Genomic DNA, 18,515 nt, shown 5'->3' with positions numbered 1-18,515 from the left:
AATAATCCAGTTGTTGTGTGTAATATTTCAGCAAACCAAGGCGTATCTGAACTTCTTAAATTAGTTTCTCAATTTGGGAAAGTTTTTTCGATCTCCAGATTACAATTATACCTAATCAATAAAGAATAATTAAAGCTCAAATTGCTAGAGTATGAGCAGTAGAAGAAAGCCTAATTAATATGCTTCACGGAAACACGTTGTGCTGATAGAGTGTTCCTTCATGCTGTGGTTCTCAATGTTGACTAGACATTAGAATCACTCCACGCTTGGAATACAGCACAAAGAATACCAATGTCCGGGCCTTAGTCCTAGAAAATTGGATACAATTGGTTTTGAATGGGCCTATGCATTAGGATTTTTTAAAAAGCCCTGTAGGTGAACATAATGTTCAACCATAATTGAGTACCGCTGTTTTTTTTATTGTGTTTTATTTCAAAATATTAAGGGGGTACAGTGTTTTTATTACATGAATATCTTGCATAGTGCTTAAGTCAGGGCTTTTGGTGTGCCTATCACCAGAATCGTGTTCATTGTACCCAGAGTACCACTGTTCTATTGAATTCCTAAATACCACTCTCCTGAATTCAACAGGTGCTACCCAGTGTACTATGTTATTAGATATATTGAAAATAAAGTGTTCTTCACCTAATGGGTGCGGTATGCATCATCTGGGGGATGGACATGCTTGAAGCTCTGACTTGGGTAGGGCAAGGGCAATATATGTAATCTAAACATTTGTACCCCCACAATATGCTGAAATAAAAAAGAAAAAAAAAGAAAATAAAGTGTTCTTATAGAGAGACAGACCTCAAATATCCTGAGTCTGTTCTTTTGCTTTTTCTTCTTAGAACTTTAATAATAATTATTTTGCCCTTCTTGCTCTTTCTCTCTGTGTGCCTTAAAACCTCCAAATCTAAAAACTCTTGTGTGTGCAAATTGCAGCACCTTCCAAATGTTACTAAGGAGGCCCAGATTTCATCAGGCTGGGGGCTACTGTCTACCAGCTTATGATCCAGTTGGAAATGCCTCCAACGTCTCAGTTCCCTGGCTTACAGGAATCTGAAGCCATCTTTAAGATTTCCGGAAATCCTTAGGGGATAAACATTCTCCTAGCCTCTTCAACTTCTTGGCTCCTGTTGCCTGTCTACATGTGAATTGTAGCCTGAAACCCAGTCCTTCTTTAATGCTCACACTATTAAACCATCCCTTGCATGGAATATTCCTGAGTATTACTGAACGTAGAGGGTAATAAACAAGAGGAGGAGATGGGGAGTGTCATTCAGAGAGAAATTACTAATTATTTTTTAATTTACATTCTCTCTTCCTTCCTTTTGGTAATTCACCACTCCCTTCCCCCCTCAAAGAATGTCTTTGTTTGGAAAGACATTCCTCTTCCTAAAAGAAATTCTGATGACAGTTGTGATACTATAAACACTAAAACAATAATTGGTATATACTATCCCCTTATAAATATGAAGAAAATATTTTCTTTTGTTTAAAATGTTTTGCTAAGGTAAAATCTAATTTTTTTGTCTAAAAATATCTTCCAGAATTTAAAAATAAAACATTAAGTGGTCAAAAGCCATGGAATTTGACAGACTTTATATATAAACAAATTCAAGTTGTTTGAAGTTTTATTTTCGTTTTATCTCAAGATAAAATAGACTAATGCTGATGCAGCCAGTATTGCCATTGTTGCAGGATTATCTACCATAGCCTGGCACCAGACAGAGAGATTTCCGGTCTCAGCATTTTCTGTTTCCATGATTGTTTAGGTTCTTTTAAAATTAAAATGCTCTGATTGTTTGAGTTAAGTTAGCTATTGAATGATGGGGGAATCAAGAGATCTGGTAAATAAGAGATTCTGTTTTACCTGAAAGATTTCATTTATACTGTGAAGTATAAACCATTGTTAAAGAATTAGAGCATTTGGAAATGTCTGCCTGTGATTATGGTTGCATTTTTTTTAATCTCCATCTTCCATCAGTAAGCAGATAGAGCCTTTGTACCTCTTCCTATCAACTAAAGCCATGACTTTTTGTTCTTAGTAACAGTTAGGCTGGAGGTAAGGGCAAGGGAAGAATCAGGGTGTTGGGGATAGGCTGGCAGTAGTGATGGTGTTGACACGAGTTTTAAGAATGCAGCCTCCAAAACCAGATCCTACAGGTTCACATCTCAGTCTGTCATTTAATATCTGTGTGATATCTGCTTCATTTGTCTATGCTTCAGTTGGAGCAAAGATCTGTAAAATAAGGGTAATGATAGTTCCCACCTCACAGGGGTATCATGAAGGTTAAGTTTAGTTAAGCATTGCACTAAATGTTAGTTATTATTATTAAGAAAATTCACTGACCAGGGTTGATACTAGTTGGAATTTCAGTTTACATGGGCAGAGTCTAATACATAATATCTCGTCGCCTCTGCAACTAATAATACCAATTACTAGAAGTGACACATTTTATTATCTAAGAAATGAAATGCAATTCCCTTTGTCATAGAAAATTTCCTCTTACTCATACTTTCTATGTGAGATTCACCTACGTTAAATGAGAGTAAAAATTCTTAAGAAGACCCTTGTTTTGTCTTACATGCTGTATACATGTTCGTACTCACACACAGCATGTACTTGTCTGTGTTTTCTAGCCACGAATATAGCAGATAATGACACAGTCACACTTTGCATTAAACATCTGGTGTCAACAGAAGAAACAAGGAAAAAAATGATTGTACTGTCAGAGTTAATAATTTAGAAATGTCAATTGGCTCTTATAGTCATTTATAGTATATCATGCATAATTAATTGGCCCTTGTGAATTTTTCTCCATTGGGTCACTTAGTGAATTTCATAACTAGCATTTAAAAAAAACAAACCAAACCATTTGCTCAGTTGCATGGTTCTCTCACTTATTTCTGATGCTGCTTTGTGGAAACTATTTTTGAATACCTAAAAGAAAAAGCACATCCTCCTCCTCACTGGACCAGACTTGAATATCAGCTTGAGGGTAAATGACCCATAGCCCCCAAATAATGCCTTCATAGGTGGGAGCATTCCAATGAATATTTGGACATGAACTGTCAAAAGGGATATACACAGCGGTTTCAGCATTTGAGGAAAGGCATATTATTACATCATTGTATATGAGTGGCCTTTGCCAAATGGCAACAGTGATAGGAGAAGGGGCAATCTCCAACCAGCTGTCGTGGCGGAAGGCGACTACAGCCCTCTAAACCCCACTGCATGCAGAAATAAGGTAAGTGTTTGAAGTTTAACAAGTTTTCAGACTTACAGCCACTGTTTTGTTTAAAACCAATTTTAACTTTTGGCTTCTGCATGATGCATTTCATGTTCCACACAATAACTTTCTTTATTTTGCAGAATGGCATTAACTTCTCCTGCACTGTCACATTTTACTATGCATTAAGCATCTGGTATCAATAGACAAAACAACACAGAAAGCAGGATTATGCTGTCAGACTTAATAATTCAGCAATATTAACCAGCTCTCATAATTATCAGTAGTTCTTCACGTGTAACTGGCCCTCGATGTACATTTTTGTACTTCTGTATAACTCTCTGCATACCAGTAGAAGATAATGGTGGCTAATCTTTCATGTAACTAACAGAGTTAATTTGGCTAAATGAAATCAATTCATCAGCGATAGTAGTTACTTGCCACACATGCACAAAAAATATTAAACACACTCTCAAACACTTGTGTACACCTTACCAAACAGCTATTTTAAAACAACACAGTACACTTATTGCATACAGTACCAGATGAGAAAAGCTGTCTTGTCTTAAGCAAACTAGAGAAAGGGGGAAAGCAGACCATATTCGAGACCTTGCCTGTGAAGTTAACACCTAGAGCTTGGTTTATTGCAAGCTTCGGTTTGAGAGCATTTGCTTCCCTATTTAATTAAAACGTATTTGTCATCTACTGTGACTCTTTACCTACCTGTACTACTGCAGGACTGTTCCATTCTGTTTTATTCTTCGTCTTAACCAGCTTCATTGCAATTTAGACAACATGTCATCATCAGGGAGGGCCAGAGTGCAGGATCTCGAGCTGAAGCAGTGAGAACTGATCAGAAGATCTTGTTCTTGTAATCTCCTTATTTGAGCATTTCAAGGTGAAAGACCATGTACTGTGTTGATCCTAGACAGACATCTCTTCAAACCTTTCACTACTTGCTGTTAATATTTTCCAAGCCTTTGCAGTTTCCCGTTTTCTTCCTTTGCTCTCAGTTGCCATTTCTTGTGCATGCCAGTATATCTGAGAGGAGTGACTGCTTTTTGTCTCTGGTGATTTTCTGTTACTTATATGAAGTGGAATTTGAAATAATAGAAACAAACTAGCTAAACACAAGTGCTGAGCAGGAGGAAATGTGCTCTGAGTGTGGAAGGGAGGTTTCTAGAAGAGCAAAGTGAATGAATGCCAATGCTCCGTTGGCTGTGTCCCGGATCTGTTCAAAGTACTTTTGGTTGGTTTCTGCTGCTTGACTGTATTTCAGATGGATAAAGGTTACTGATATTTGAGCTCTGGGTACGGAGATGGACTATTTCCAGTAAAGAAATACCTTTCATATGTTGAAGAATCCAGTGAGTGCGTTTCCGGGAGTGATCAATGGTAAAAGAGTTCTAGAGTTATAGTGGGTCTGCCTCTCATTCATAAAGGCACACTTAGAGGGAACTGTGAGAACAAATGCTACTTCCTATCTGATTTCTTAATAGCTGGTTAGAAAAACTAGCCTTCTGTTCTATACAATAGGGTTCTAGTGAAAAGAGAAAGAGGGAAGTTCTTAGAGTGTAGGATATATGATTTCAGAGGAAAGAATGAGGAAGCAGAAAATAATTATGACAAACTAATTTATTTGGCAAATCTAACTCCTGAGAAGAAGTTGAATAGTACTTCATTAAGAGAATTATTTAATCTCTTTGAGGCTCAGTTTCTTTATCTGTAAAATGAGAATAATGGCACTCAACTAACATAGGTTTTTCTGGGAATTTCAGGAGGTAAAATCCTAAGCATGATGCATGATACATAGTTAAGTACTTTATAAATTATGTTTATAGACTCCTGTTTTCCTAGAACGTACTAGATATTAGTGCCCAAATTGAATTTCACCTTTTTCATATTAACATACAGTGACAAAATTAAATGATTGAATACACTATCTAATATTAAGCATTATGAATATTGAGTTGAAAAGATTCATCTTCCATTACATAAAGGCTTTAAAAAGTTTTCCATTTTATGAAAAGCAATTTGATTGTAACTTAGCACAAATTTAATACTCATATTTCTCCAAGGAATTTAATCAACAGGGAAATATGTTAAGACTTAATTTAGAGAAAAAAATTTAGGAACATATATTGTAAAATAATCAAATCTTAAGACTTCAGATGGGGTATACCTGGTGCCTAAATGGCAACAGAACTCCTAAAAAGAGAAAACAAATCTGGATAAATTACTTTTATAACATCTTTATTTCTATTTCTTTTATGAGTTTAAAAGAAGTATACTGATTTCTTCCCGTGTGCCAACCACTGTGCTAGGGACAGAGAATACAGTACAAAATAAGACGTAGCCACTGGCCTCAAGACTTGGATAGACACCATGATAGTTATTTATGAAGACCATCTAAATGCAGTGGTAGAAACAGGCATAAGTCTTACTGGACCACAGATAAAGTGAACCTGACTCAACCAGTACAGAAGGGAACAAGGGAGTTGGAAGAAGCTTCCTGGAGAGGGTGCCATGTCTGCTAAGTCTAATAGGAGAAATGAATGAAGGCATTCCAGGCAGAGCTTAGCAGAGCCCTGGGCAGAGGCTCAGCGTGTGAGGCAGTAGGGTGTGTGCAGGGAAGCACAAGTGAGGGTGGGAGGTAGAACACGAGACAGAGAGCACAGGCAAGACATGGAATTAGATCCTGTGGGGCTCTGTATGCCAAGTCAAGGAGCTTGTGTTAACCCTTTTATTACAGTAGCAAATCAGTCAGATTTGCATTTAAGCTAAAGCACTCTGACATTGTTACAGAAGCCAAATTTGACAAGGATATTGAGGATAAGATGGTGGAAGGGATTCCATGTATTGCCCTTAGGTGAGGAAAAATAAAGACCTGAATTAGGATAGTAATAAATTAGTATCCTACCAATATACTCTCATACACACCTGAAAAGACAAATATATACTTTTAGTCATTGCAGCACTATTTGGAAGGTTGGAAACAACCCCAGTGTTTTTGTTTGTGTTTAATGCACAGATTTGAATATGTAGGATCTTGGTAATTTCAACAGGGATATCTGGGAATAGCTGGAGGATCAGAACATTTTATTTCTTCAGGCCCTTTCTAGTCATTTCATCTTGAGGTCCCTCTTGCCCAACACAAGCAATGTTGCTGCTTTGCAAAACAAATTCAATTAGAATGCAGTCTGAGAGAAAGGACAATACTCCCTCTGGATTCGCCCTGCACTGTCACCTTAGGCTGTTGTTCTCTGCTCATGGAAAATCACTGGAGTCATTCGCTAGAAATTAAAAATAAAGCAAATATATTGACTATCAAAACAATTATGAAATTTTGTTTTGGAAATTTTATCTAATATAATAAGACAAGAAAAAACATGCAATGGGTATTAATACTGTAAATTAGCTAATAAATATTTGTACTATTTCTCTTTCTGAAAAACATAACAGAATCAACTATAAAACTATTAGACCCCAAATGGATGTGGCACATTATGAAGTAACACAAAAATGTTGAATTTATCATGTCCTAGCAATTGTCACTTAAAAGTAATGCAGAACAAGTCTTTCCTAATAACAATCAAAGTGTAAAATATTGAGGATTAAGTTAACAAAGATAAGTAGAAAATATTAGAGGAAAACTGAAATTTCTTACTAGGCAAGGTATAAAGAGTGGGATAAATTGAGAAAAATACAAAGTTTCTGAATTAATGAATTTACTATTTTTAACATATGAGTTCTACCACCAAATTAGTCATAAAGTCATTGTAAACCTGATAAGAAAACTAATGGGGAAAATTTTAGAATATACTACAATTATGCTAATTTTTTGGTAAACAAAACCATGCCACAAATACCAAGTCAATTTTGCAAATAATGAGCAAGTGATATGGGTACTTGCCCTAAAAGATAGTTACACTTGCTCACTATCTAACAATAATAATTTCACCTAATTTTTTTCTTACTGGTGTTGCTAATAGTGAGACAAATCAATAGAACAGACTAGAGCCGTATTTATAGGTGTGTGCTGAGGGATAGTAGGACTATAAGCTGTACAAAGGGATTAGGTGGGACTGCTCAGGATGTTTAATTCACTGCTATACATTGTGAGTTTCTAAGAGGTTATTATATGCAACAGTGCTCCAGCTTATTGGACCTCAGAATTCTTTTAAAAATGCATCTTGCAAGGTAAATATTCTTCTTTTTCCTAATTTGGGGAAAGCTCAAAGAGAAACAGACATACATTTAAGGTTCTGTGAAGGAGATACCTCAATTTATTTGGAAAAGGATAGGTTCAATAGACGGAATTTAGACAACCTGGTAAAACTTGGAAATAAATTCCAGTTGTATTAACATTTAAATTTAAAAACTAAAATGGTAGGGTAGAAGTAGTAGAAGACATTGAGACGAATACAAACTGCCAATAAGCATCTGAATAAATGTCCAGCCTCATTATCAATCTTAACAAAGAAGCTAAATTGATACATGATTTTTGACTTAGAAGACTGGTCAAAATTAAAAGTATATATTCTATATTCATATATTCATAAAAACTGATCACAGAGGTCCTGTTTCTTTCTTTCTTTCTTTCTTTTTTTTTTTTTTTTTTTTGAGACAGAGTCTTTGTTGCCCAGGCTAGAGTGCCGTGGAGTCAGCCTAGCTCACAGCAACCTCAAATTCCTGGGCTCAAGTGATCCTCCTGCCTCAGCTTCCTGAGTAGCTGGGACTACGGGCATGTGCCACCATGCCCAGCTAATTTTTTCTGTATATATTTTTAGTTATTCATATAATTTCTTTCTATTTTTAGTAGAGACAGGGTCTCGCTCTTGCTCAGGCTGGTCTTCAACTCCTGAGCTCAAACGATCCACCAGCCTCGGCCTCCCAGAGTGCTAGGATTACAGGCGTGAGCCACCGCGCCCAGCCCCTATTTCCTTTTTATATTCGAATATGCCAAGAGCCCCCAGCTTGCTTGACTGTAGGCGATTCAGCCTTGCACAGGGGGTGTCTCCTCATGTCTCTGGCAAACGCTTACATCCTCTGGATGTTGGTTCTGGTGGTCACCTGCCCACAGCTGGTGGCCTCACTTGGGACCACTGCTCCACACCCTTGCCAGCCTTCCCTTGCCCGCCTTGAGCCACTTTAAGCTAAGTGAGGACACAGACTACAGGTTATTCTCCTCAGCCCAGAGGAGAACAAAACATGCTGCTTAAGTAGATGTATCGAAGACCATGTACATCATACTCCCCAGACTGTGGGGTTAGCCCCGGGGAAGAAGTTAGGCAAGACTGGAAGGGGAATGGGAACTCAGACCTTGCTAAGTCCCTTTTTACTATTTTGAATTAAGAAAAATTTCAAACATATGCAACAGTCCACAGAACCGTGCAATGGACGCCACGGACCCAGCACGCTCAGGTCTCACCACCCACTGCCCACAAACCGTCCTGTGTTGTTCTGAAGCAAAGCTCAGCCATTAGGTTATTTCGTCTGTAAATGTTTCAGAATGTATCTCTCCAACATAAGGGATCTTGAAAGCATAATCACAAAACTTATTACATCTAAAAAAATTATCAATATTTTTGGAATATCATTACGTGGCTAATAAATGTTCAAATTTTAATAAAATAACAAATGGGTATTAACAAATGAGTGTTACAACGTAGAAAATATGCAGACGTTACCTGGCAGGTAGGACTCCAAGAATCCAGAGGCCTGGCCCCACCACAACAGGGAACTGTCAACTTTTGTCCTTGACCTTAGGTGTCACCACCTCTCCAAGCCCTGTGGTCACTGCTAACAGGGACACCCTTGAGCATAGATCTCCCAGCCAAGGCCCATTCTCAAAAGACAAAAAAAAAAAAATAAAGTAAAATCTTTTCCTACTTTATATTTGCATAATCAAAAGGCCAATTAATTTTTTTTCTCAGGACAAAAGAACAATCTGTTCTCAAAGGCATTTTGTGCCACGCTTCAGTTAACTTGTCTATGTTCATGTCTCTATTAGTTATGGGCAGAAGCGTAATGTGGTGGCTGAGAGGGTGGTTTGAATCCTGGCTTTGCCTCTTATTACCTAAGTGGCCTTGGGTAGGTTATATCATTTTTCTGAGCTTTCATTTTCTTTTCTATAGAATGGGATTAATAACATCTACCTCTTGGTTGTTATAAGAATTAAATAAAATAATGAACACAGAATGTCATAGTGATGGTTCAGTAAATGGCAAGTATAATAACAATACTCTTGAAACTGAACATATGCTAATAAGCAGCAAACTTTACTTGGAGCGTGAATCAAGTGTGAACATGACCTCTGATTTCAAAGGTAGGGAAAGGCAACTTCAGTCGTTCATTAGCTTATGCAACAAATGTGCACCTTATTTTGTAGCATTTCTCTAAATACTAAATACATGCTAAACAAGGGGAAACCACTTGCAAAACAAAAACATAAAGGCCTCCTTACAAATTTCTCCTATATTTTTGCCCCACAGACACAAGCCTTGGGACTATTTTGGCATCCTTCTTTGTGTTCTCTCTGTGTTTGTGCCTCTCTCTCTCTGCTGCTGTCTGTACCAATCAACCAGGTTCCCAGAAGAAAACACAATGCACTCACACTGGAGCCATTTAAGGAGACTTTCATAAAGAAGCTATTTATAAAGATGTGAGCTGGTTTTAGGGAAACAAGAAGGGACAGTACAGACAGCAGGGAGCCTGTTAGTACCTGAAAGCCTGAGGGGGTGAAGGCAGGAGAGGTTTCTGGGCCCAGGAGATGGAGAAGCTGATTTTGCAGAGAGAAGGGGCAGCCCAAAATGGCCTTGCAGGGAGGGAGCTGGGGGGATAAACTCTCCGCCTGTGGTCAATCTCCTGCAGTTCCTGGACTAGAACAGCCAGAAGCCAGGGGGCAAGAGACCACCTAACACAGTCCACAGGGCTCAGCCACCCCAGAGGGTGACTTTAAGTCTATTCAGAGAATAAGGACACTTTTGAGACTGAGAAGGAGTGAATTACTAATGACGCCAGTAATCCCGGGACAATGAGCATAAACTTTGACTGTTCCAGGCAAACCAGGCTGTGTCATCACCCTGGGGAGTAAAGTTGAGAGCAAATCTGGAGAAGAAATGGAACGATACGGTGCTATGTCTCACATATACACTCTGATATCATTTTATCCTAGTATGCAAATTTTATATCTCTCTTTTTTTAAATTTAGGGATCTATCATGAATCTTTCCCTATATAATACATATTTTTAAAACATAATATTTAATTATATAAAATTACTCTGTATTATGGTTGTGACATAATTGACTTAAGCATTTCTTCATCTGTGGATATTTAAGCATTTTCTGATTTTTCCATTGTAATACTGTGATGGACATTGTTGAACATAAACCTCTGGGCATATCTCTAATTATTTAATAAATATAACTTGAAAAGCTACTGTGTATTACCTACCGAAGATAAAAGATGAATGCAATGTAGTTTTTGCAGATTATAGTAGAGAGGTAGAGACTTCTAACAGCAACCTAACCAGGGAAAATAGGAGACCTCATACACTGAACCCAAATGCCAACCCCTGAGAGCTAGAGAGGAGGAACAGGGGCATGGTACCAGGCCACAGCCATGATCTCTGCCTCTAGCATTTGCTGTCCTCCGTGGGTGCCCATGTGGCTCTGGACTCTGTTTTGTGGGGGTCACTCTTCCTGCCCATACCTCTTCCATCTGTCCCACAGTCACTGGGCTAAAGTGGGGAGTGAGGGTGTCCGCCTTTTGTGCAGTCACATTCCTTGGCAGGGAGCTGATGGGACAGGACCAGCCACCCTGGTCCCTTTTGGCCCAGGCAGAAGGCAGAGTGCCTGAGAAGGCTCTGCTGGTTAAAACTAGAGATGCCAAGGAGCCTAAGGGTGAATTGCAGAGTGGTGGAACCTGCTAGACAAGTTAGAGGAGAAGCACGCAGCAAAGGGAGAGTAGGAGGTATGAGGGACATTGTTTGGGGACCTATTGTCGTTGGTGTATAAGGTGGGCTGAATTTAACTTCAGGGGCCCTGTAGAGATAGAGACACCTGATGCCAGACTCTATAGTCCCATTATCATCTTTTCCATGAGGTGTTTGCAAATAAAATCTTTGTTAGACTGCCTTGCCAGCCTGGCTGGATTTGCTTGTATTAAATATTTCTTGCTTCCCTTTCTGACATCATTGTATTAATTCTCCTCTTTGCACTGTCATCCTGCCCAGCTGACTTGCTTCTGACCTGCCACTCCCTCTAGCTCACAAGGTCGGCCCTGCTGTGCCTTCTGCCTGGAGTGCTCTTCCTCTGGGCTATCTCCTTCTTACCCTCTAGATCCAGCTCAAATCCCTTTTCTTATAGAGGCCTTTTCTGATGTCCCAATTCAGATTAGCTTCCCCTAGACACTCTGTCCCATTACCCAGTGTCATTTTCCAAGTAGAACTTGTCACCTGTTGAAATTACCTTGCTTATCTGGTGACCTGCTTACCAAGCATCTCCCCAGCCTCTTAGACGCTGTTTACCAAGATCTAAGCCCCACCAGAGCTTGCCTGCCTTGCTCTTGCTCTCTCACACACAGAGAGGCGCCTGGCCTTAGATTGTGCTCTGTAATCATCTCTGTGTGGATGAATATATTGTGGGTTTGCTGCTGAGGCCCCTGCTTTGAGGACAAGTTACTCTCTCTCTTTTTGTTTTTTTAGCACTATCTGGACCTTCTTTAATTCTGTAAGCATGTCCCTTAATGATGTAAGCACAACACAAAATTTCTTTTGAGTGGTTCAATTCATTCCCATGGGAAAGCTAATAAATAGAAAACTGTCCTATTTTCTTCAGGATATTGATGTTTTCTTTTCATATATAAAATGACACTAATTCAAGAGGTAGGATGAATTCTCATAGACACATTATTTGGTTTGCAACTGCACATCAGGTTAATCTAATATAAATATAATTTTAAATGTCAACTTTCTAATTTACGAGGAAACTTTAAATTTTGGATAGGTTTTTTTTTTTGGCATCTTTGTTTTTTCTTTCCTTCCAATGTCATAGCAAGTGGATCAGACAAGAGGCCAAAAAAAATTTTGTTTTGTTTTGTTTTTTAAATAAATGGGGTCTCACTAAGCTGGAGCACAGCTGCCATTTGCAGGTGGGATCATAGCATACTACAGCCTTGAACCCTTGGCCTTAAGCAATCTTCCTGTCTCAGCCTCCGGAGTAATCTGGAGTAGCTGGGACTACAGGTGCTCACTACCACACCCAGCTTAAGAAAGATGATTTTAAAACATCCTAGGCTGATTGTACATGGTTAATTTTCCTTAGCCCAAAAATAATGTGAAATGTTATTCTGAAAGTAGAAGCTACTTAGAGTCCATGTTATCATCTTAGTCACTTGCCCATTTACTTAGCGATTCTATACAGACATTCCTACTTACAGATAGATAAATATTGTACAGCATTTATTTAATTAGCAAATATAATCATTAAAAGGGAAAATTAATAAAAATATGACTGCCATAGCAATTTTTCAGCAACATGAAATGGCATGGACTTTTTTCCTTGTCTTATTTCAGCTAGAACATGTTGAATCACACTAATAAATCTAGGTGTGCGCATTCTTAATTCTTGTTAACTAATTAAATCTCCAACAAAATATAATACCTCATATAAATATGGAATGAAAGCTTTTAGCATGGCACATTTATAGGTAAGGGTATCTTTGGTTTTTGAAGGAAAAGGCCTTTAGATGCTTTTATGTAGGGAGTTGGAGTGTTCTGCTTTAGTGCACGCATGCTTGATCTCACCATGGGTCTTTGCACCATTCTCTAATGCCACTGCACATCTGGATGATGGTGGTGGAGAGCAATGACATATCAAGGACTCTTTTCTATCTTTCTCCTTTATATACCTTTTTCTTTTTTTTAAAGACCCATGCAGATGGGACTGTAAAATCTTTATTCTAATGAGAGAGTTGAGAGTTTGGGAAAACCCACCTGGAAAATTCTCTTATTCTTTATATCTTTCCTGCTTTCTTTATGGAAAGCTCACCAAGCTTATAGGTTAGGGAGAACTTAAATGAAATAGAGAAGTAAAAATAAGGAAAATAGGGCAACAACAAATCATAATAAAAATTCCAGTTGAGAAGGAAAAATGGAATAAAAAATCTCATAATAGTATTCATTTCTCTTTTGGGGACAGTGAGTCCATTTGGAAGAATCTGTGATCCACCTTTAAAAATAACTTCATGGTGAGATTTAGTTATATTAGGTGTTTGGAACTTTTGCTTTGGTAATCATGGGGCAGACTTTTTGTTCTTAACAAGGAATATATGAGAAAACCTATAGGGAAGCTACTGGTGTTTATAATCCATGGAAAAGGAAAAGCTAAGATTTGGTGGCATTTTTTCTCCGTAGCTGTGGAATGGCATAAGTTCTTACTTGTGAATCTGAACTATAGGAAATTTGAGTTACTATATCCTAGCTAAGTTTAGATACATATTTAAAAGAAGAACATAAAGAAGATACAACATCAACCTGGGACTTCAAAGTTTGAGACACCTGGATAGGATTCTAATTAACTAATTTACTTTTTTCTCCCTAATGTAGTTGTTAGGAGCATGGGTTTTGATGTCAGAACATCTGGGTGTGTATCTTGCCTTATCACTTCTGAGCTCTTGGCAGGAGGAAGTTATGCAACTTCTCTGACCTGTTTCCTCATCTGTAAAAGGAAGATAATAAAATTGACCTTAAAAGTTGCTGTGAGGATAAAATTAGCTATACCTTGCTTAGAAAAAAAATTCTTACAGTTAGTAAGCACTTAACAAATGATATATGATAAATATAAGTATTGTTATTACTATTAATATTACTATTAGCTATTTGTTAAAAAAAAATATTTTTAGCCCTTCTGCAAGGAAGTGGGAATAGAACATGAATGTGATGATTTTCCCTATCAGTTCTCTACCTTCTTAGAGTTCAGAGTGGACCAGGGGTTTTTTTAACGGGATTCCATGGATAGACATCAGGTATATAAATGTAGACATTCCATATAGACATAAATCTATGTAGAATTTTTGGAGAAAATTTTTCCTCCAATTCTATGCAAAAGTTTAGATAAGAATTTTTTTTTTTCCCTGAGAAGAGGCTTATTAGCCTCATAAGATTATCATGGGGACAATTATCCCAAAGAAATGAAGGACCACTAGTCTACCAAGATGATTTTATGACAGATTACAAAGGGCCCTACAAGCCTCCTCCAAGATCTGGCTGGAAGTCACTGTTGATCAGCCTTGGAACGTCAGGGAAAGTTAGGGACTCTATAGAGTCCAAGTACTAATTTATCACAGAATACTTTCATTTCTTCAGAAAATTCTTATCACATTTTTTATTAAGTGTGCTTGCACACACACACCCCCATATCATGCCAATGAAAAAGGATTTGATACTGAAAATTTCAGCAGAAATATTTCCACTTTCATAAGAAAGGTTTTCTGAATTTTCTACACAGCATCATTTAATGCTGTCCCTACTCTGTACATGTCTGATGACTTCTTGTTGTAATCCCCCACTGGGTTGTGAGTTCCCAAAGGGCGGAAATGGAGTCATAACAGTCTTTGAAGCCTAGTGTCTAGGATAGGACCCTGTACATAGTAAATGTCTGGTTCTTAACTGCACTTTAACTAACCTGCACTCAAGTATACAGATACAGTCATGTATTTCTTGCAAAAGATGCAAGAATAAATCCATGAAATGTTTTGCTTTCTGTGTTGCTGGAACCAAACCCACTCAGACAAAGTTAATTTAAAAGGACTCATTAGCAGCTAATGATGTTGATTAGATTTTTTTAATTCTCCAGTTGCCATTTGACTATATACAATGATTGACAGACAGAAGGCAGAGGACTGTGCCAGTATGTTAAACGAGAAAGAAGAGCCTCAAAGCCATGCAAAAAAAAAAAAAAAAAAAGGGGGGGGGAATCAGAGGGAAAGAGAGGGAGGAGGAGAGAGGAATTGCCACTTGAGAAACTGTGTCACTGCCTTCAGTTGTCTGTCACGGAGAGAAGAGCTTGCAACTCACAGGAGTCCTGTGGTTTCAGTCTGTGCATGATGCTGGACTTCTGGTGAAGCATTCATTCATGGAACTGATGGGGATCACATCTTGCTCATCTACTCCCGAAGCACAGTCATGATCATAGAACATGTCCTAGGTCACTTCACAGTGCTCATCACCTACCGTTCTGCTTCTGCTTCCCAAGGGGCTTTTAGCTATCCCAGCAAAGTCCTTTTTTGTTTTGTTTTGAACAAAATTTATTTTTCTTTTAAAATGCTATAAAAAAGTCAGAGGTAGGAAATGACAGAAACCTTCCTACTATCCAGAACTGGGACTGGAGATGGAGGGGGCCCCCTGTAAGGCGCTTGGTACCTGTGCAGGTATGGAGGAGGAGAGCCAGCTTCTGCCCAGCATAAGGGAGTGTTGGGTGTCATCCCTCAGTGTTCTGGCTGTGGCACACCTGCCATTGCAGCTGAGCACACGTTAGATTCCCCGGCAGAACTATGTGGTTTAAAAGACCTAAATAGTTGCGAATGAATGTGCTCCTTTTCTGCCTAATGTAAAGACCACAATATGGCATCTGGAAGTTCCCTTGAGTCTTGATGATCTGGCATTTTCATCATCACTTCCTTAATTCGGATCCCTCCCATCTCTTGCCTTAAGTATCTGCAATCTCTTTACAGTTTCCTCCACTACCCTCTGCAAGTACCCCAGGCACACCGCACTACATCGAGTTCCCCTTGATCAGTCTGTCCTCTGGGCCTGTACACATCCTGTTCTCTCTGCTTGAAATACTCTTCCCCCTTCCTCCCCTCCCTGTCTTTCTACACCTTTCTTCACCTGGATGTGAATTCAGCATCAAGTTACTGCTTCTCCAGGAAAATGTCCCCTAAATACCCTCACTGTCATGTCTGAACTTGGTGGCCCTCCTAGGTATTTCCTCAGCACCATAAGCTATTCTCAACATAGCCCTTATATCCCTGTGTTTTAACTGTCTGCTCACCAGATGACAGAGTCATAAGACAGTGAAGTGTGGGTCTTGCTAACCAACACATCTCAATTCCAGGAAAGTCTCAATAATTATCCTAGGAATGAATAAATGAATAGGGAACCAGGTGACCGTGCCAAGGTTCAAGAATGTGTTTGCTAAGATGGTCTTTCACAGCTTTTGTATTCATGGATAAGAACTGATAGTTCTTTTTTTTTTTTTTTTTTTTTTTTTGAGAAAGAGTCTCACCCTGTTGCCCAGGCGTGTGCCATGGTGTCAGCCTAGCTCACAGCAACCTCAAACTCCTGGGCTTAAGCGATCCTCCTGCCTCAGCCTCCCAAGTAGCTGGGACTACAAGCTAGTAGTGAGCCACCACGTCTGGCTAATTTTTTGTTTCTATTTTTAGTTGTCTGGCTAATTTTTTTTTCCTATTTTCAATAGAGATGGGGTCTCGCTCTTGCTCAGGCTGGTCTCGAACTCCTGAGCTCAAGCAGTCCACCTGCCTCAGCCTCTCAGAGTGCTAGGATTACAGGCGAGAGCCACTGCACCCAGCTAGAACTTGATAGTACTTAAAGACAGTGTTCTCTTACCACAATTTTTTTCAAATGAAGACTAAGGAGAAAAACCTTTCATTTAGTTTGATCAAAATGCTATTAAGGGGTGTGTTTATAAACCATTTGATATGATAAGAGGGAGATAAGTTCAATGTGCTCCGTAAATAAAGTAATGTTATATCCCAGTTATATCAGTTGTCCTCAAATAATTCTTATAACATACCCTTTTATTTTCAAAAGTTTCCTGATTTGGACAACAAATTATATGGTCATCATATCTCTAAATACTTTGGGAATAATGGAGAGAAAAAGAAGAATCATACCCACACAAAGAACATTTGAAAGATTTTCTGTATGTTTGAAAATAGAACAGGAAAAGGAAAACATGACCAGTCCCAATCCTAGTTTAAGGATAACAACAATAAAATTTACATTTACTCAGCTCTTTGCACAATCATGACTGATGATAAAAGGGAAGGAAGTGATTTTGTTAGAGCTTCTTAAGAAGCTGTTCTCAGTCTCTATCAGTTACCCAAGATAAACATTTGTGAATTCTTTTTATTTGGGGAAGTAAGATTATTTTCGATTAACAGCTAAAGACTAATATTTCCCAGGGTTCTTTATAAAAGCCTAGAAAGTGTTATTTCAGATTGCCTTTTGTTTCTCATCCTTTCTTTTGATTACAGTTGATTGTTAATTTAAAAAGGAAATTGATATAACACAATGAATGTATAATAACTAAATGGTTTCTTTGAGATTGTTCTTGCAAATTCACATACGAAAACACGATTCCAAAAACATCACATTCATCCCCAAAGCTGCTTGAGTTTAGCAAATAGATTTGCAGGAGGATTCATTTATGCCAAAAATAAATAGCACCAACTCTTTGATTGGTTTCATTTCTATAGACTCTGTTAACCCTTTGTAATGTGTTCATTTCTGGCATCTTTAATTGAAATGTGTTCAATTAGAATAGCTCCTCTGTCTTCGTAACAGGCTAAAAAGTACCATGAATTGGAGGCCTCTATTCATTGAGGACGTTAATCATACAATATTTCAAGTTGAGCAAGATTACCCCAAAGAGAATTAAGCATTATGTCTTACGTTGCTTGAGTTACATGCTAGCCATAAGATTGCCATCCAGATCTTGAGATATGATGCCATGAGCTCCCCTCCTCACTGCCCCTCCTCTCTCCTCCCAGGGCCAACAGCATGACCTTCCCATTTCTCTGTTTCTCTCTGCTGCTTCCTAACCAGCACATGAGCCACAGTATGAACAATCTCACCCTTAAGCTACTGGCTGCTCTCTCTGATAGCCTAGCTTGTGTCCTATCATGCTGCCTCTCCATATTGCCTGAATTTGATAAGGAGTAAGTGTCACCTCTGACTTTGTGCATTGACTTCCCTGAGAGCCAATCCACACTTTCCTCTGTGATTTCCATAGCATTCACCATGGCTGTCCTTAACCTCTCTCCTTGTTCTGTAGGTAGAACCTGACTCACCTAACGCCTGCACAGATCAGAATCCTGATGGACAGTACATTAGTAGGCTGTAGTGCCCCTGTAAGCCTGGTGTCTGACAAGCCAGGGTGACTCTCATCATTTGTGAATTTGCCAGCTTTGATCATCCCCAAATCTTGTGGTATTTGTCCAGACTGTAAGTTTCCCTATGTTTTCTGATTAGCAT

This window comes from Eulemur rufifrons, chromosome 3 (genome assembly GCF_041146395.1).
Source record: "Eulemur rufifrons isolate Redbay chromosome 3, OSU_ERuf_1, whole genome shotgun sequence".
In the NCBI taxonomy this organism is placed as follows: Eukaryota; Metazoa; Chordata; class Mammalia; order Primates; family Lemuridae; genus Eulemur; species Eulemur rufifrons.
This window is presented reverse-complemented; position numbering follows the sequence as displayed.